The following is a 20,473-nucleotide window of genomic DNA, read 5'->3' as shown; positions in this document are numbered from 1 at the left end:
TTTATTACTGCATAAGCGTGAGAAATTTCGCGTGAAATTATGAAACGTATATTGTCAATTCATTATTATAATTATTCATTTTGTTTATCGTGCCGTTTCGCGCTTGACGAGTTTGGTACTCCCATTGTCATTTTTGATTTCAAGCGCTGCCGGGGCTCACTGATTGAGATTTGAATACATATTAGTCTAGCATCAATGAACTTAATGATCAAAACTTGCTTACAGTTTGGAAAAAAAAAACTACCTTGAACATATATTTGAACACATTTCTTCGAGTTCTTGTACAACTTTTATTTCGGATAAACTGATGAAAATGAAATTCGAGCTTCCTACATATTACGCTTTGCAAATAAAATTTTGATTCTTGGAAAACCAAAAACTTATTTAAATATTTAAGTTGGGTTCAAATTTTGTAAGGATTAATTTTGCTCGAATTTGTTGAATCGAGATTTGTTGTTTGTATTGAACAATGTTTGCAGCAGGTATGCAAGCAACAAGCTGGGTCTCAGTTTTTCGATTCGATTTTTTGTAGTTGACAGCAAGTTGCCTGCTTTTCAAGCTCGGCATATTTGTACTGGACTATGAAGAATACTGACGTAATGCTGATTTAAATATAAAATAATTCAAATAAAATCAAAAAAATATATTTCATAAATTACCATTTTGATTCATATTACGGACACTTAAGGCCTCAGTGAAGTATAACCCAGCTTGGACCATACAAAATAAATCATTCTGTATGATTCCTTAGCGTTATCGAGCGTCGGGAGCCCTTTACTTTCGAACGGTCAGTGAAGAATATGCTTCCGCAACTTCAATAATTTTGAATAAATGAAAATGTGTGGCCTATTCATGATTCTTATTCCGGACGCTTCCACACTTTTGCCTCATATTCCGGACACTTTGAATCGAATTCCGGACAGCTCATGATAATCATTAATGGAACAGTCAAATCATCAATCGAAATCTTTAAACCACCAAAGAGACATCTAAGGTAGTTGGGCATTATAAATTTTCAAAGATATTTATGGAAAAAGTTTACTAAAACAAGCCTTGAAATTGAGAACTTTTGAACAGCAAAAATTGAAACATTTCGCGTGAAATGTTTCCCATACAAAGTAGAGTGTCCGGAATTTGAAGCTGTCCGTAATATGAATCAAAACGGTAAATCAAAACGTGTGGCTTTTTCATGATTCTTATTCCGGACGCTCCCTCACTTTTGCCTCATATTCCGGACGCTTTGACTCGAATTACGGACAGCTCATGATAATCATTAATGGAACAGTCAAATCACAATTGAATTCGTTCAACCACTTAAGAGACGTCTAAGGTAGTTGGGCATTATAAATTTGCAATGATATTTATGGAAAAAACCTAATAAAACGAGCCTCGAAAATGAGAACTTTTGGACGGCGAAAATTGAAACATTTCGTGTGAAATGTTTCCCATACAAACGAGAGTGTCCGGAATTTGAAGCTGTCCGTAATATGAATCAAAACGGTATATTGAATGAAATACATGCAATGTGTACTTTCATGTGGGTTATATTGAATTAATAACAGATCAAGACAGGTGTTTTCCTATTTACCGAAACTTCAGAAGTCAATTGAATTCAAATTGATCACATTTCAAAATTATACCTGTTTGTTATTGAAATAATCGTTTAAGCTATATTAAATAGATTTGAGGACCCTCAAAATCCAATATGATGTAATTTTTTCACGCATCAGAGCAAACTGCGAAAACGCCCAAATGCAGAAAGCTTTTCTCGCTGACAAAATAATGCGATGAATATTTCTCACGAATTCTAATTTGGGAAAAGTCCTTATCATTTGATCACATCACATGATTCTCTTTATAATAGGTTACACAGCGTAGCAAAAATTACATTTTTGCGTGTCTCAAGGATCAAAATATGTGTCTCTAGTAGATTTGGGATCGCTTAATCTGATGCCGTGTTCAGAATTATTCCATTGAATTTGTTAATACAAATACTACAGTCGGTATTTTCCAAACTAGTACTGAACTAACATGATTGTGACTATTTCAAATTGTGGAAGTCTAAAACATATTACAGAATTATTTGAATGATATATCAATTTTATCGATTTTTTTGTAAGTTTGCTTTCTTATATGAAGAATATTCGGGAATGTAGAAAATACCGTTACAAACTAAATTTATGATCTCCAAAACAAGATGGTATCTTCAGCAAAGTTGTAGATTTTAACGAGATGAACAAGTTTGCTGAAAACAGTTTTTGTGTAAGCCTATTAGATTTTCAGATGAATAGTTTTATATTTTTCGTCGTCACTTTAGAAAAAAATCCTTATTACTTTTAAACTCGTGATTGGAAGAATTATTTAAAAATATATGGTAAAATTCAAGTGATGTATGATGTTCTGTGAAAATTTCATTCAAATCGGTCCATAAACAACTGAGATCTAGCTTACCAAAGTTGATCATATTGTAAGGAAAATAGGAAAATTGTAAATGTTTTGTCCAATACTGTACTTGTTGGTTTATATCGTTCATGAAATACATATAATAAATAACCATTCTTGCTGATTGCTGTGGGAAGTGTCGAAGAATTCTTTAAAAAATCCTGACGTAGGGAATTCAGATGATTCTTTGTTCTATCCGCTTCCCGCTGGCGAGATTTCCGAGACTGCCAAAGAGATTCACCGGCAGTTGTTATGGGAAAGTTGCCGAAAAGAGTGAGGCTTCCGACAATAGTCGCACTGACAAGGGATGTTCGCAGCGTTGTAAAAACGTTTCCAAAAGCATTTTGATAAGTCTGTCTGTGTGAATCGATAGAGGATTGAGCAACGCATAAATGTAAATAGACAAACACGGAATTTGTCTGCTGATGTCCGAGAAAATTACAAAAGAAGCACGGCATCGGCTTAAGCTGCCGAGAATACGTAAGTTCCCCTATTTGTTGTATTTTCGGTAGCTTTGTGCACTTTGTCATGGGTGTTTTTCGGCAAGCTAGAATTGATTAGTTCTTCTCGCAATTCTAAAGGATCAATCCTTAGATCGTTTGATTTTAGAGAATTCGATTTGAATCTTGTTCACCACAATTTCCAACTTGCTTTTTGTTAGCGTACATTTGCCTAAGGCTTAGCCCTTTTTGATTATACAGACCAATGGCAGTTTGAGAACTTTTTGGATCGTAGGCCCTCATGATGGAGAGAGATCCGATGATTGGTCGTTTTAAGCAGGAATAGCTATTGAATAGTATCATAATCAAATTTATTTACAATTTGATCGTTGGCCCTTTTTCGAAGTTCAGTAGAAATAGCTGCAAGAACTTCTGCCTTAAAGGAAATCCTTGAGCATTATAACGCTACTGCCTTCTGTTATATACCCATGGACTACACTGAACAATTTTCCAGGGCTTATCCCCCAGGATTTCCTCCAGAGATTTTTCCAGTAATTGTTGCACTAATTCTACAGTTGTTACTATAGACAGTTTTTCTACAGATTTCTGGAGGAGTTCTTCCAAGAAAATCCACGAAGATTTCTTCCAGAAGTTCTCACGAAATTCGTTTAGGGATTTTTCAGGAAACCCTATGAGAATCCATCCAGGGTTCCTTATGAAGTTCCAACAAATATTTTTTTTACGAATTTCTGTAGTATTTCATCGAAGATCGCTCCGAAAATTATTACAACGTTTCTGGAGTAACTTGTCAATTAAAATTTGCATGTATTCTCCAAATGTCATTTGCCCTTCAGGTTTGGAGCTTGTTTAGATGGGTTTTACCATGCATTGTTATCCCCCCAATATTATCAGAGCTGTAGCAGTAGCCGATAAAAAAACTCTCATGATGTGTTATGGATCATATTTTTTTACAGATAAGCGAGACAGGGTGTCCATTCATCCGGGAAAAGCGGTAAAAACCCGGGCATTGCAAATGACCGGGAGAAATACAGGAAATACCCGGGAAATTGAGGACGCACTGGGAATATGCACCAGAGAATTTTGTCAATGGATTGAGTGCTAGAGAAATAGTTAACGGTTTCTGGTATATGTTTGGCCAAAAAATCGTTGATTTCAAGAATACATCTGTGGCAGCTTTTTTTACAATAATTGTAAATTGCTAATTATCGTTACCAATTTCTTGATTATCTTGTGAATTTCTGGCTAAAAATGTTAAGCACATCGGCGTAAACCTTCTGAGAAACGCTTGAATTGCATAACCTTGTGTCCTGCATTTGATCTTTGAAATAACCATTTTGGGTCCCCAGCATGCTTCAAATTTACAACAAAGTGGCCAATCTGTAGCTAAACATATTATATTATAAACGGTGCTTACCTCTTCATTTATAATGTTGAATATCAGATCTTAATGGTTTATGCAAATTAAAATGATTGCCATTGCAAATAAATAAAGACAACTTGGCGAGTCCCGAAACTAGCCCTTTTTTACCCGACCTGATACAGTGACTCACCAGAATAAGGACTGTTCATTTTATAAAGTGGACACCTTGTGCATGCTGTATCTTTTTAATTTATGAATGAAATTTCAATCGGTTTTCTACACATCGTTCAAATAGTATTGTATATTGTTGTGATGATAAAAATTCTCCAAAATAATTAAATTTCACACGAATATGGAACAACAATTAGAACGGTCGATTTTTGGAGGTTGTCAAAGTCAATGATTGTTAGAAATTGGCTGGAAAATTCGACAATTTATAATTCTTATTTTCAAAAAAGGCTTGTTATTCGAAAGCATCATCAATCAGAAGCCTGATTGAAAAAATCCAGTTATTTCTGGAACAACAGTTCTACAGATATAATAAAATCATTTTCTCCTATTTTTTTAGAGAAAACTATTTTAAATTTGAAGGGAACTGATATGAGTAGAATTTTTTGGTTAAAAGTACGCCCGGACGGAAGTCCTAATATAGTATTAATATGAAACATAACTTACGCCTTTATAGAGTTACTTATTAAGTCCCCACGTCACATTTAAAGCGCAATAGAAACACAATTGCTTTATTTTTTGAAGACCTTTTATAGTACATTGACAATCATCAAAATTGGCAACACTGCTGTAATAAAATCGATTTTATTTTCCACACATTATTTTCATAATATGTTATTCTGAGATTACCAATTGAAATATTCGGAGAAAACCATTTACAATTTGTTGTACATCGATAAATATGCGTACACGATTTTGAGACTTTTTAGTAAAACTACCATAAACAGTAAAATTTGTACTTAAGACTATGGTTTAAAAGCACGAATTAGCTCTCGTTTGTACAAATATAGTTTCTTTAGTAAACCAAACCAGTTTTGAACACGTTTTTTACTTTTTTCTTTTGCTGGGAGTGAAAGGATGGTGTATCAGCAAATTTAGTCATAAATGGGAAAATCACTAAAATTACCTAATATCAGAGAATGGTGGAATATATTTGATTTTTATAAAGCTATACCTTCAGTAAACATACAATATATTCATAAAAATTAGGATTTTTGTTTTGCGAAAAATAATGTTAAACTTTGACAAACAGCTTTTCTTAGGAGTTTTTGGAAAAACTATTTAGCTCTTCAACCAGAAGCATTTTCTAAGATCTTATATTTTCATAGCATTGTAGAATAATAGTTTAACGATGCACAGAAAACCGATTTCGATTTTATCAATAAATAAAAAAGATATAGCATAAACAAAGTGTCCACTTTATAAAATGAACAGTCCTTATCTCCGACCACAGGAACATTCCCGAGATTCCTTGGCCACTTATAGGAACTAGATGTGTGGGCCAGTATACTGACAAAAAAATATTTGAATCCATCAAGTATTCCCTCAGCGGTGACGGTTTTAGTATTTTTGCTTTCATCCAGGCCAATACGGGTTAATGAATTTATGGAGAGTTTTTTATGAATGCGTAAATGGCAAAGTCTTTAGGTATTCTTGGTCAGATTTTTGTTTATTTTTTGACAACATTCCTTGCACAATCTTCAATGGAATCCTGCGATGGTTCTTCTTCTTGGCATTACGGTCCACTCTGGGACAGAGCCTGCTTCTTAGCTTAGTGTTCTTATGAGCACTTCCACAGTTATTAACTGAGAGCTTTCTTTGCCAAAGCCATTTTCGCAATCGTATATCGGTAGACCGGTAGTCCTCTACGGGCATGAGACGTGGACAATGCTCGAAGAGGACCTGCAAGCGCTAGGAATTTTTGAACGACGGGTGCTTAGGACGATCTTCGGCGGAGTATGTGAGAACGGCGTATGGAGGAGAAGAATGAACCACGAGCTTGCGCAACTCTACGGTGAACCCAGTATCACGAAAGTCGCCAAAGCTGGAAGGGTACGATGGGCGGGACACGTTGTGAGAATGCCGGACAACAATCCCGCAAAAATGGTGTTCAACTCAAATCCGGCCGGTACAAGACGAAGGAGAGCGCAACGAGCTAGGTGGTTTGACCAAGTGGAGCAGGATCTTAGAAGTGTGGGGCGATCGAGGAATTGGAGGTTAGCAGCCATGGACCGAGTCGTGTCTTGAAGGACGTAGAGCCAGCAAAAGTAAGTAATATCGTTTGGCAGGTACGATGATACTCTATGTCCAAGGAAGTCAAGGAAATTTCCTTGTTTCTGTCATAAAGATCTCTTTTTGGATCTAATGAAAGCTGCACAATACAAGAATTTCATGAGAACAACGCTAATTTGTTGAAAAATCATCTGAACTAAGATACACAGAGCAGATTTTTTTTAAATAAAATTTCAAATTTTCTACGAATTTCCTATGAATTTTCGTGTTTGGATGGCATCGTCCGTATTTTGGCCCTTTCGATGGGTTATTTCTACCATTCATGGAATTCTAAAACCCCAATGCGATTTTTGACACCAAATTTTAATTGATATATCGAATAGATCGAAAAGTTGATCCAAGAGTAACTACAGCAAAATATAAGTTTTGACTATTCGTATAAGTTTGCGTAAAACATCTTTATTGTCGGTCTTTTAGATTTTTCAACCAAAATATTCAAAATTTTATTTATTTTTTCATAAAATTCTTCTCAGATTAAGTCGATATTTGAATATTTTGTATGACAAAACGAAAAAGGGGCACTTCTTTTTGATTAGTTCTGTATTATTTAATATTTGACATAGAAATGCAAGGAAATTGAGAATTTATGACCTCCTTCTAAGAGTTAGTAATTGGATTCAAATAATATACTCTGTTTCATTCTATATTCATGGAACTATAAAGCAATTGTTAACCCGTATAGGCCTGAGTGAAAGAAAGAATACTAAAACTCGCACCGCTCAGCGCATACTTAACGGATTTCAATTATTTTTTGTCAGTGTACTCGTACACATAACTTGTTTCTAAAAGTGGTCAAAGGATCTCGGATATGTTCATGTGGCCGGAATTATTTCATGGATCACTGGGTCAGGTCGGGTGACAAGGGTTCTGTGCTTCTGTGCCCCTGGAGGTAAGCAAATTTCAAGTCACAGATAATTTCCAGAATCGGCTATAATGTAGCCACTATATCAAGGAGATTGAAGAAAAACGCATCAGCGTAAACCTTCTGATAATCGATTAAATTGAATAATTATGTCAACTGCATTTGATTGATCCTACAAATGACCATTTTCGGGTCCCCGGGATGACTCAAATTTATGATAAAGTGCATATTTTGTATTTTAACATCTGTGTCAAGCTTATGGGAACGCATTTTAGTGAACTATTATGTTCGATCTATACTTTTAGATATTTGAAACGGTTAGTACCTAACAAATCTAGAGCCGGTTGTTAAGGGCATTAAGTCCGTGTGGCCGCATCTGGTACACTCTAAACGGTGCAAAACTATTCATTCATAATGTTGAATATCAGGTTCTAATGATTTATGCGAATTAAAATGATTACCATAGGAAATAAATAACGATAACTTGGCATGTCCCAAAAAATCACCTTTTTCTACCCGACTTGACCCATTAACCCACCGCAATAACTCCGGCTACAGGAATATTCCCCAGTTCCTCCAGCCACTTCTAGAAACTGGATATGTGGGCCAGTATACTGACAAAACAAAATTTGAATCCGTTAAGTATTCGCTGAGTGGTAAGGGTTTTAGTATTTATGCTTTCACTCAGGCCTATACGGGTTAATATTTCCCAATATTATACAAATTATAGCATGAAATAGTGTTCTGAACCTTGTATTTAAGAATATTGCATCATAATCCATAATTTGGAATCGAATACCTCGAAAGAGGAATCAAATGTGTATCAGATTTTTTTTATTAAAAATGTTCAAACAATATGAAGTCGCAGAACCATGAGGTCAGCAGGTTCTAAACAATCAGGTATCCGGGGAAAATCCGGGTTTTGGAAAATAAATATCCAATGGACATCCATTGGACACCCTGGAGAGATACTCTCAATTTTCTCACAATTCAACTTCTGATTCTCACACACATTTCTTTAGGAATTCCTTTCGATGTTTTTCAAGAAATTTGTTCGGAAAATCCTGCAGGATATTATTCATGAATTCGATAAGTTAGATAATCTTAGGAATTTATCTTGAGCATTCTCCAAAACTTCATCAAGAGTACACGAGTTCCTTTGGAGTTCCTTGCAAGAGTTCACTGGAAGGTTATATTGAAGATTCAGAGATTGATTCAGAATATCGTTTAGAAATACTACCTGGATTTTTATTGTTTTCGATATTTTTACAATAACTTCTGCAAAATTTCCTTGACAGGAGGCATTCCTGGATAAATTACTTACTTAGAAAACTAATCTTGCTAAGAAAACTTCTGAAAGAATTTCCGGAGGAATTCCTGAAAGTGTATCCTTAGAGTAATTTCTGGTTGAAATCTTATGAAAATTCTGAAGAATTTTGGAGGAATTCCTAAGATATTACTGGACGTGGTTTTACAGTAATCTTTGGAGCAAGTGTTGGTTGAATTTTTGAAGAAGTCTCACACAGAAATATATTAGAATTTTTAAAGGATTCCCTGGAGTAATTTCTGAATTTATACTTATAAAATTTCCAGGATGAAGCCGTTGCGGTAAACATGCAGCTATTCAGCAATACCAAGCTGAGGGTCTTGGGCTCGAGTCACACTGGCCGAGGATTTGTTCGGGTTGGAATTTTTCTTGACCTCCCGGGGCATAGGGTAGATATACACATCCAAAAAGGTCAATTGACTAAGAAAGCTCTCAGTTAATAACTGTGGAAGTGCTCATAGGAACACTAAGCTGAGAAACAGGCTCTGTGCCAGTTGGGACGTAAAGCCGATAAAAAGTATCTTCTTTTTCGTTGAAAATTCTGTTATCAAAAGATATTCAAAAACTTGTTCATAACAAACAATTGGTTCCTACTTGAAATCTTGAAACAAACTCAGATCATATTTGAACTAGTGTGATAGATTTCGATCGTCATTGGATCTATTTCAATACCCTGTGAAGTGCAGTCCCGGCAACACGGCAGCCGAATATAGTACATTTGGTTGGAAACCCCCAAAGAAATTGTGAAGAGGAAAAAAATGTAGAAGCATCAGCAGCAGCAGCAGACACAAAACCTTCAAACGGCCAAGAGTAGAGAGCATGATTGGGTGTTTGCGTACGCGTGTATGTTTCTCTTGTTCGAAATTATCATCTTCAATAGCATCAGCAGAAGCAGCAGTAGCGGTGCTGGATGCCAGTTTCGTCCAGGGTAGATGTACCGTAATTCGTCGTAGTACCAGTATTCGTCGCCCCGAAACATTTTGATTAAAATTTTTACTCCATTGCAACGCAATGGTGTTTCTAAATTCGCCACCCTTAAACGAAATCAATGTAGGTGTCCCATGGTTGGTGATGCAATCTATGATATCTCGCGTAACAGTTCTAAAGGGCCAATAATCAAATTGTAAACAAATCGGGTTTTGATACCATTCGATAGCATCTCCCAACACCCACAAACTATGCAAACATTGTCAACATAATCATAAAACTTACCGTAATAAACTCGATTTTCAAAACGACCAATAACCGCATTTTTTCAAATCATGCATTGGCCCCCACTCGAAAAGGCCAATGATCGATTCTCGCTCCATCAAGAGGTCCTACAATTGGAAAATTTCGCAAACTGTCATTGGCCTTAGCATGGTGAGAGGCCAATGACTCTCTCTTGTTCATTCATTGAAAACCGAAAAGGCCTAGCCTTGGGCCAAGCAATCTAAAAAAATTCAATTTGGCCAATAAAAAAGGCCCATGCCTTGTTGAAAATCGAAAATGGACCAAGCATTTAACCTCATCCTTTTTTCCACATTTTTGTCAGTTTTCCGAATAAAATCGATTATTAGCGTGTAGTAATAGTAAATCGTCACTCAACGAGCAAGAAATCACACTGATTGACTTGAACACTGATAAATAGGAATTGAAAATGTGGTGAACAATATTCAACTCGAATTTTCTCAGAGTCAACGATCTGAGGATTGGCCCTTTTGAATTGTTACGCGAGATATATTCACGCCTAACCGGATTCGCGATATAACTCGATAAACGCAATAAACATCGAACAAGTGTTCAAGAACCGAAATATGGCTAATACTGGTGCAGGAATTCGCTACCTCTATTTTGAATACGAAAACGAAGTTTGTGATCAGTTCTCATATTTTTCCTAGTAAACATGAATTGAAAGCTTTTTTAACTTATTGACAGTAGATACAGAATATTATTGACTGATTTTAGAAAAATACGTTTGCTTGAAGTGGCGAATACTAATACATCTACCCTACGCAGTGTGTTGTACTGTGAACTGAAAGATCTCTACTCTACTCTTCACTTGCTCGACTCAACCGCGGCCGCAGTGTAGCTATTATACGCTCTCTACTCCACTTTATCAACCATCATCATCGATGAACTCCGCGTCATAGTCGACGTCTTAATCGTCACGTCGGCCTAGCTAGTTGTGACCGTGATATTCATGTAAAGCACACAACAATAATTATCGCATTGCCCGAATGCAATCCCGACGAAAAGTGTCCCGCGTGAAGAATGCAATATATCCAGCGTGTGGTGATTATTTATGACAGGAACCACAAACCGAAGAACAAGCAGAACCAGAAGTGAAGCAGGGGCAATAGGTGATAATATCGGATCGGAAGGACGACGATCGGTGCTGCTAGGGAAAAAAGTGAGACTCCTTTTGCAAAACACACGCAAACAGCACATACAAAGGTAGTGGTAGTGTCAGAAGAGTATCAAGAGAACACGGTGGGTCTTCGACCGTTGCAAGTGATTGAAAAGGTCTGTGAGAAACTGGAGTAGGATCCGTGTTTTATACCGATCATTTTTGAGGGTTGGTAAAATATGGTAGAGTAAAGCATAATTTTTAAATGAATCGTCATTTTGCGCGTTTTATAGTGGAATCCTATGATAACCTACGTATGAGAGTCGGTGGTCTAATTGCAATCGCTTCTGCTTACTATGCAAAAAAAGCCATGAGTTCAACCCTAGCCCCACTCCTTACATAAAAAACCTGAACTTTGACCAAACTTATCCTACCACTGTTAAAAGTAAAGAAAATTGCACGTCATGTAAACTTCATTTATGCGATGTAAACATGAAGTTCTATAAATTTAAGTATGAAATCATGTAAATATGTGTTATATGTCATGTAATCACACAGGATCCTGCTGGATTACATGGCATATCATGTAAATATCCATGATATTACACGCTCTAATTATGTGCATTATATACACTCAGCTAAGCTCGGTCAATCTTCATTCTTTTTCCAAGATCCGTACAGCCGAGCGGTCAGCGATTGAATTTTAACTGATATGACAGCAAAAATCAAGTTTGTTTAAAGCAGCACCTTTAGGTACCGCTGACAACAAACGTCACTTTGGCTGAGATACCAGCAAATGAACTTTAACCGAGATTTGCACTGCTCAGATCGGCTGTTTGATATAAGTGTGTATGTCTCAGTAATTTACGCGTTTCGTACGAACTTTGTATGGTAATTACAAAATTTCTAAATCTCATGGCTTCCTTAGCTGAGTGTCTGGGTTCGAATCCTGGATGGTCTAAGGTCTTTTCGTAATGGAAGTTTCCTTGACTTCCCTAGGCATAAAGTATTCGTACCTGCCACACGATATACGAATGTGAAAATGACAAGTTTGGCAAAGAAAGCTCTCAGCTAATAACTGTGGAAATGCGCATTGAGCACTAAGCTGAGAAGCAGGCTCTGTCTCAGTGAGGACATGACGCTTTGCTTTGTAACCGCGGACTCTAAACACTCTGTGTAACGCTTCGTCGAAGGCCTCCGAGATGGCTTTATCCAATGCATTATTCACGTATAAAGTAACCAATCAACGAATCTCAATTTCACTACTTCTTCGACGCCTTCTCACCACTATGCCGCAGTAACACCAGATACATGCATTTCAACGTTTCTGGAAAGTTGCCTTCGTCAAGACATATCTGAAGTATCTTCATTAACGTGTTCGGATATGCTAGGATAACAGCTTTCAATGCCATCTTCTGTATTCCATCTGGACGAGAGGCGTTCTTTGGTTTTAAGTGCTGCGCCGCTTCTACAAGCTCGGTGCTGGGACTTTTGTTGAACGGTGGTCACCTTCAGTCCAGACAAGCTGGCATGACGGGCCTATAACCTTACCTATAACGACTTTGTATGCGTTACTCCAGACACTGGTGTCGACTTCCTGAAAAAACCTGGAAAGTCAGGGAATACAATTTTTGACTTGGAAAGTCAGGAAAAGTCAGGGGATGGGCTTGCTTAGTGTTATCCAATTTCTTACATATTCTGAATCTGCTTTTAAAATTGAACTAGAATCCAAAATTTCAAAAATTTTCGTGATCTGGAATTATTTTTAAAACATGAAATTAGTATGGAAATCACTTTTGAATCACCCCTCGGCAAATTTTACTTCGCGATGAGCTGTCATTATGTAGGGGAACTTACGTATTCACGGCAGCTTAAGCCGATGCCGTGCTTCTTTTGTTATTTTCTCGGACATCAGCAGACAAATTCCGTGTTTGTCTATTTACATTTATGTGTTGCTCAATCCTCTATCGATTCACACCGACAGACTTGACAAAATGCTTTTGGAAACGTTTTAACAACACTGCGAACATACCTTGTCAGTGTGACTATTGTCGTCAGCCTCATTCTCTTCAGCAACTTTCCCATAACAACTGCTGGTGAATCTTTTCGGCAGCTCCAAATCAGTCGCATTTTGAGGCGTGCTAATTTGAAAATTAGGACATCTCCGGCGATATCGTTTGTTTAATCTCGGAAATCTTGCCAGCGGGAAGCAGGCAGAACAAAGAATCATCTGAATGTTTCCACTGATGTGTTTTGATAGAAAAATACTGTGTATTTGGCGTTTGAAATTTGGTTGCCGATAATAGTCGAATGGTGCCGAAGCCGTAAGTCTCCCTAAATTGAAATGTCATTGAGTCGACGGATTGAAGTCTATTTCAATCATTTATAATATCAAAATTAAGATATTGAAGTTTTGAGCCTGTTCCATGAAGGCCTCATACAAAATCGTAAAAATAACCGAAGCCAAGCTGGTACCATTGTCTAATTAAGTTGTCACATGACGTCCGTAGTTTAAATTATAAAAACAAATTGAAATAGAGGATTTATATCGATTAGTTGGGTAGAAGTTGATTGAAAAGGAAGTTGGGGTATTTTTTATCCAAATTGGGCCAGTGACCCACCGGAATACATCCGAACAGATGGTTGTTTTCAACCAATGATGATTGAAAATCTAGACATTTAGACGATTCCATTCGAACTAAAACGAAGGCAATCCGTCAAGAATTGCCGAAATGGCAGAAATTTTAACATTTTCCCATTTGTTGGATCTTTATCAAGAGCTTTCTCATACATAAGCCCAGTTTTTTTTCTTTTTTTGAAAATTTCTCCAGAAGTTCTGGAGATTAATTAGTCTCTCAAAATTCCTCGATTTGTTTTGGAAATCCAACACATCATTGAAAAGCAGAATTTTCAGGAATATTCTTAGAAATAATTTTAAACTAAAATAATTATTAGCGCATTAATCAATTCCTGAAAGCATTTAGTTAAAAAGATTACAAAACGAAGTAAAACCTCGAACTTTCAAGAGCGTTAGTCTAGAGAAGGAAATGGCGCGCTGAGCTTAAAATTTGATCACCAGAATGCAACCAATCCATCAAATTTTTAACGCCGACGGATGTCAGGTTATCTAGATCTGTGAACTTGAAAATTCGAATATTGGCTTTATTTTATAATGTCCTTAAGATGATTATAATTCGAAGCCATACCTCAAATTTTCAAGAACACTAGACTTGAGAACCAAACAGCGCTCCGCGTAGCAAATTTATCTCATTGGTCACCACCAATTCTGGAAAACGATTGGAAGGTCAGGGAAAGTCAGGGAATTTAATTTTCAAAATACAGTCGATACCCTGTGTCTGCATCTCGACATTGCTTTTTGTAGCAATTTGACGTACTAATGTCGTTTTCACTTTAAGGTGTAGCACTACATCGGATATCCCAACAGCACAGCAAATACTGTTTAACCACTACATAAATTGTTTGTAAACTAACATGATGTAGAGCGCTACAGCCGTTTTCATTAGGGTGTAAAAATGTAGTTTTGTTGTATCAATACACGGTAAAAACGAAAACGACATAAGTTTGACCTTCCGTTGTAATGCGCCTTCGGAAAGCCGCGTTTAGCTCCTCCGTCTATATCCCGCGTAACAATTCTAAAGGGCCAATGATCAAATTGTAAACAAATCGGGTTTTGAGGTATCAATAGCATCTCCCAACAGTCATTGTTTGTGCAAACATTGTCAACATAATCAAACTCAATTTGCAAACCAATCAATAATCGCTTTTTTTTTCTAAATCATTCATTGGCCCATGCTCGAAACGCCCAATGATCGGTTCTCTCTTCATCAAGAGGGCCTACAATCTGAAAATTTCGCGAACTGTCATTCGTCTTAGCATGGTGAGCGGCCAATAGCTCTCTCTTGCTCATTCATTGAAAACCAAAAGAGCCTACCCTTGGGCCAAGCACGCTAATAAAATTCAATTTGGCCTATAGTAAGCTTTGGAAAATTTAACGATCATTGACACCCGACCTATTCGCGACTACGAAACCAAAAGAGATTTACAAAGCACTCGCACTTATGGAAAACGTCGTAAGGAACTGTCACCGTGTGCGTGAAAAGAAAAAAGGCAAAAAATATATCTCCTTGTTTTTCTCACAGAAAACTGAAGAAAACATCAGCAGCTTCGTAGTCCCGAATAGCTTCATCTCATTTATCCGCCTGCATTCATACAACACCCATGACATTTATCTTCCGTGGAAGATAACGAGCCATAAACGAAAACAAGACAGACACACACCACCCACTGTCTGGTGCCGATTACTTTGTGTCACCACTTGTAACATTCGCTGACGCACTCTCATTCAGAGTGAAACAGAGGCGAATATTTTCCATTTTCTGTGCTATGTTTACGACCAAAGGAGTGTTTGGTGATACAATAGATTATAAATACGTTATTAAAGACAAGAAAATATGACATATTTACCAATTTTATGCAAAAAATAAATCACCCGAATAACTTGTTACTGTTGTAGTCTTTGAGAGTTGCTGCTCTTGAACGCTCTCGCGCCATGTACCAAATGAGAGAATTAATGGTAACATTCATAGGGTTCTCCGATTGCGATGTTCCACGAACTTTTATGATTCACGAATTGTTACACTCTCTGATTATGGTTCGATCGGCTTATTCTGGTCAAAGTCCAAACACTGGCCTATAGAAAAGGCCCATGCCTGGTTGAAAATCGAAAATGGACCATGCATTTAAACTCATCATTTTTTCCACATTTTTGGCAGTTTTCAGAGTAAAATCGATTATTAACGTGTAGTTATAGTAAATCGTCACTTAACTAGCAAGAAATCACATTGATTGGTTTAAACACTGAGAAATAGGGATTTAAAAAACAATATTCACATCGAATTTTCTCAGAATCCACGATCTGAGGATTGGCCGTTTTGAATGGTTACGCGAGATATCCTTACTCTCTGAGTCCAGCTCCTGTCTCCGAGATAAGCAGTGAATCACGCGATGGCTACAGGTTAGGTTTACTCGCAAACTCACCAGTTCATGTTCGTCATCAGTAAAGATGTGCAGAACGTGACATCGATGATGAACTTCTCCCGTTTCTTCGTATTATGCTGGCGTAGACTTCATTGCACAAGCTTACATCAAACTTCGTTAGAGCTCTTGCCGAATATACTACTTTCTTGCATTAGTAACTCTCCTGCACCACTAGAAAGCCCAAGTGTTCGTTGAAAACTCCTTCCATAATTATCGGTCTTTGCTCTAGGACCACTTTCGATGTGTGTATCAACTGCGTTGATATTGGCAATCTTTGGATTCCCCGAATTATCCACCACTTCTTAAATAGGAAATCTGTCCATAATTTTTATCGCAGCCTTCTCCATTTCATCCGTCACCCAGTTGCCGTTATCATCCAGAACGTGATGTAGAGCTCTGCTATAATTGCAACGTGACACATCTTTTCTATCTTTGACCGTCATAAAAGGTGCTGTGCAGTGTCCCAAATTATCCAGGTTTATCTTGCTCATATGGTCTGCTTCTGATCTATTGTCAGCTTTCTGTCATTTGATGGTTCGGCATATAATGCTATTTATTATCTGCGGGCAGTCTCTCGCAAGTTTACCCATCGCCATCGCCCAATAGTTCCAGCTCTTTTTGGATCAGTACAGGCCTTTGCATGCGCTTGTTCGGTGTCCCAACAGCTGAAACTTTTTTTTTACTCGTTTGTTTCTTTATTGAACTAATGAATCCAATGTCGGTCATACTACAGCAAGCGAATGGATGGAAACGGTAACAGCAGAGTCGCCGGGAAGAAGCGAAGTGCGAGGAAATGGAGGCACTGTACCGGTCTCAAGAAACGGGAAAGTTCTGCCAGAAGCTCAACGCATCCCTAGAGGCTTCGAGCCGAGAGTCGATTTGTGTAGGGATAAGAATGGAGGCATCTTGATGGATGAACGTGAGATGAATAGTGGAAGTAGTATTTCGATGAACACCTGCATGATGTTGAGAGCGCAAGGTGTAAGGATCAAGGCATCGGAGAAAATGTCTTCGTCAGTTCAGCGAACGATGAAAGCCATTCAGCCTCCACTTAGAGAGAAGTTCAGAATGTCGTTTAACAGTACAAGAACAATAAACTAGCTGATAGTAATAGTATACATCTCTGACACAGCGTCGACAGGAGTTGTTGAACGATCGTGATTACCGGATAGTGGCTTTTCAAGCTGCCTAGGATACTAAAATGGAAACGATGATATCGAAGCTGAATTCATCATTATGGGCCCGGAGAAAGAAAGACGTCGACACAATAATTCGATAATATTGATCGCGTAGAGCTATGAAAAATCTTATACGAGAACAGCTTTGTTTTCACAATTGTTTGAAGATTTCAGGCGAACACTAATTAGTTTGAATTTTGCCGGGACTACAGTAAAGGTCCGTGGTACGGTTGCTTATTATTCAACATTACCTTAGAGAGCGAGGGAGTTATGCGACGAGCCAGATGTCGCAGCTGACGAACGATTTTCAACAGATCCGGCCAATTTGTTTGCTCCGCGGATGATATGGACATATTCGTTTGACCATTTGAAAAGACAGCAGAACTGTATACCAGCCTGGAACGTGGGGCACTAAAAGTTGGACTGGTGGTAAATGCTCCGAAGACGAAGTACATGTCAATTTGTGAAATTGAATGCGACAGATTTTGCCTTGAAAACAGTGTTACGATGGACGGGTGAATGAGGTTGTGAATGAGTTCGTCTACTTTGGATCATTACTGACGGCTAATTCATAGTGGGTGGTACTACCCGTTTTTAAAGAATCCATCTGAGAGAGAACCTGCTCTTCAGCTTAGTTCTACAAACAGTTCCTCAGTTAATTACATTTCATTGTCAAGCAAACGGTTTTGCATATATGTAGATAGTTTGGTAAGTACGACAACTCTATACCCTGTGATGTACAAGATATTCCCAACCTGAAAGGACACTCAATCGAATCAGGATACAAATTCTTGCTCGATTGTTAGTTTAAATATCTTAGAATGAAACACTTCATTATATAATTTCCTAGCTGCGCCGTTCAGAAGAGACACCGCGAGGAAAATCATCATTACTATATACACCGCTCGATTGTACCAGCAACCAAACGATGAAGCAAGCAAGCAAGCAAGGCAGCGAATCGCTCAGGTGGAAAAATTGCCGATTTGCAATCGTCCTCGGGTTGCCGCAGCAACGCAGCCACTATCGAGCCCACTATCAGTGCGCGAATGGTGCCTAATTTGCGGCAGGGATCGATGATTATTATTTTTGTCGGTAAAACATTCCATACTCTCCGGTCTGTCTGCCTAGCAGTCAGTAGCAGCATAAATCAAGTTCGGCACACCATGTTGAAAAAGAATAGGAGATTTTGAAGCAGTTGCACACGCATTCACCTGTATGAAGCGAGGACCGTCGGTGTGTTGGTTAATTTCGTAAAAACAGTGTGTAAACGTGAAAGAAGAGAAAAAGTGAAGAGCGAACCTTTATGGTGGAAGATATTTTTTTTTGGGTGAAACAACAGAAGCAGCAGCCAGAGTATGGTGAACGAAGTACGTAGAGTAGGAGTAATAACGGAACATGGGAAGAGACGGTAGGAAGCGCGCACACAACATCGACCGTCACCCTCCGTGTTCTCTGTTCTTCTCCCCTTGGGTAGACAGAGAGGAGGAAATGGCCTTACGTGGTCTCACTCAGTTGTGATCAACACGGATAGGTAGTTGGGAAAATTGGGGTTGAATGATAAACCTTTAAACTAGGCTAAGAGGCCTTCCTTAGCCTAGTGGTAATGTCTGTGGCTACAAAGCTAAGCCATGCTGGATCCAGGAACTTTTCGTAATAGATATTTCCTTGACTTCCCTGGGCATAGCATAGAGTATCATCGTACCTGCCACACGATATAATAATGCTAAAATGGCAACTTTGACAGAAAGCTGTCACTTAATAACCGTGGAAAATATCAACACTAAGCTTAAAAGAAGGTTCTTTACCCGTAGATACGTAATGTCAAGAAAAAGAACGTTTAAACCTGATGTGCTTGACAGTTGGCAGTCAATTATTCTGCTTGTTACGATTTCTTTAGTTGCTACAAACGTTAAGTGTTCTGCCGTAATATGACGAAGTGATGTAGTAGACGACATTTAATTTTAAGCTTATGTGAACTGGTAACGTGTGAAAATCTCCTAGAGCTGTGATATAGAACCTTACAAAGGTACATACATAAATTATCAGAGGAAGCAAATGATTGCAATAGTAGTAAAATTTAGCATATTTTTGGCATAAACGTATTGAAACGTACGTAACATTGTTCATAATAATGTCATGTACTGAAATATAATCGCAATTCATTATTCGACTCGGTTATCCCCTATACTCGGTCAATGGCAATATTGGCCGTAAGCAGAGTGCACATCAGGGAGAAGACGCTCACATACAGAGAGCTAGAGACCTGTGACGACGTCGGTCTTGTCGGTGGTAATCAATGTAGTTAGGTTAGTTGGTACGCTCGTCGGATGCGGTGTCACAAATACTGGCACAGAACAAGTTAAATTTACACCCGCGCGCGTCCCTTTTCTTCCGCCATCGAGCGCGGTTCGGTTTTGGTGGTGCCTCCCGATGATGATGACGGCTGTGTTGTGTTGTACTACTCTCGTTGATCGGTCGGTCGGTGTGTATGACGACGGTGATGATACTAGACTCTACGAAAAAAAAAAATCACCGTCCGTCCAGCCACCACAGGCCAGCATCAGAGTTGCCAGAAGAGAACATCGGCCCATGCTTCATCTATGGGTAAAATGAAAACTAAGATTATAATGTTATATTTATTAGATCTTCTGCTTCTTTTCTGGCGTTACGTCCTCACTGGGACAGAGCCGACTTCTCAGCTTAGTGTTCTTATGAGCACTTCCACAGTTATTAACTGTGAGCTTACAATGCCAATGACCATTTTTGCATGCGTATATCGTGTGACAGGTACGAAGATACTCTATGCCCTGGGAAGTCGAGAAAATTTCCAACCCGAAAAGATCCTCGACCGTTGGGATTCGAACCCACGACCCTCAGCTTGGTTTTGCTGAATAGCTGTGTGTTTACCGCTACGGCTATCTGGGCCCTATGTTTATTAGATGTTTTTGTTGATTAAAAAATCAGTTCACCCAAGTTTTACTGGGTGTCTACTACCTAAAAAAACCTGGCAAAACCTGCTTGCAGTGAATCCTGGTGCAACATTCTAGATGCTCTCAAGAAACCTTCAGAGACTATTACGCGACTATTCCAAAAATTCCTATTGATATTTTACTCAGATCCCGAGGAATGCTTCAGCAATTTTTCAGAGATTCCTT

At 38.2% G+C, this 20,473-nt stretch overlaps 1 protein-coding gene across 9 annotated transcripts in view; it reads left to right on the top strand.

Moving 5' to 3' along the window:
• The window catches only part of LOC5574293 (LIM domain-binding protein 2), a 77,825-nt gene that overhangs the window by 4,578 nt on the left and 52,774 nt on the right, over positions 1 to 20,473 (top strand). The window contains exon 1 of one of the 9 annotated variants that reach the window (XM_021853923.1): positions 10,787 to 11,145. The exons of 6 other annotated variants lie outside the window; for them this stretch is intronic. The gene's annotated coding sequence lies outside the window, so the exon portion shown is untranslated. Of the gene's footprint in view, positions 1 to 10,786; positions 11,146 to 11,245; positions 11,311 to 18,265; positions 18,686 to 20,473 lie in introns of those variants that run through there. 2 more of the 9 variants (XM_021853924.1, XM_021853922.1) reach the window with 2 other exon arrangements.

The sequence above is a fragment of the Aedes aegypti genome, chromosome 3 (genome assembly GCF_002204515.2).
Source record: "Aedes aegypti strain LVP_AGWG chromosome 3, AaegL5.0 Primary Assembly, whole genome shotgun sequence".
NCBI classification, from domain to species: Eukaryota; Metazoa; Arthropoda; class Insecta; order Diptera; family Culicidae; genus Aedes; species Aedes aegypti.
Note: the sequence above shows the minus strand (reverse complement) of the source record. Positions and strands in the feature narration are given on the sequence as shown.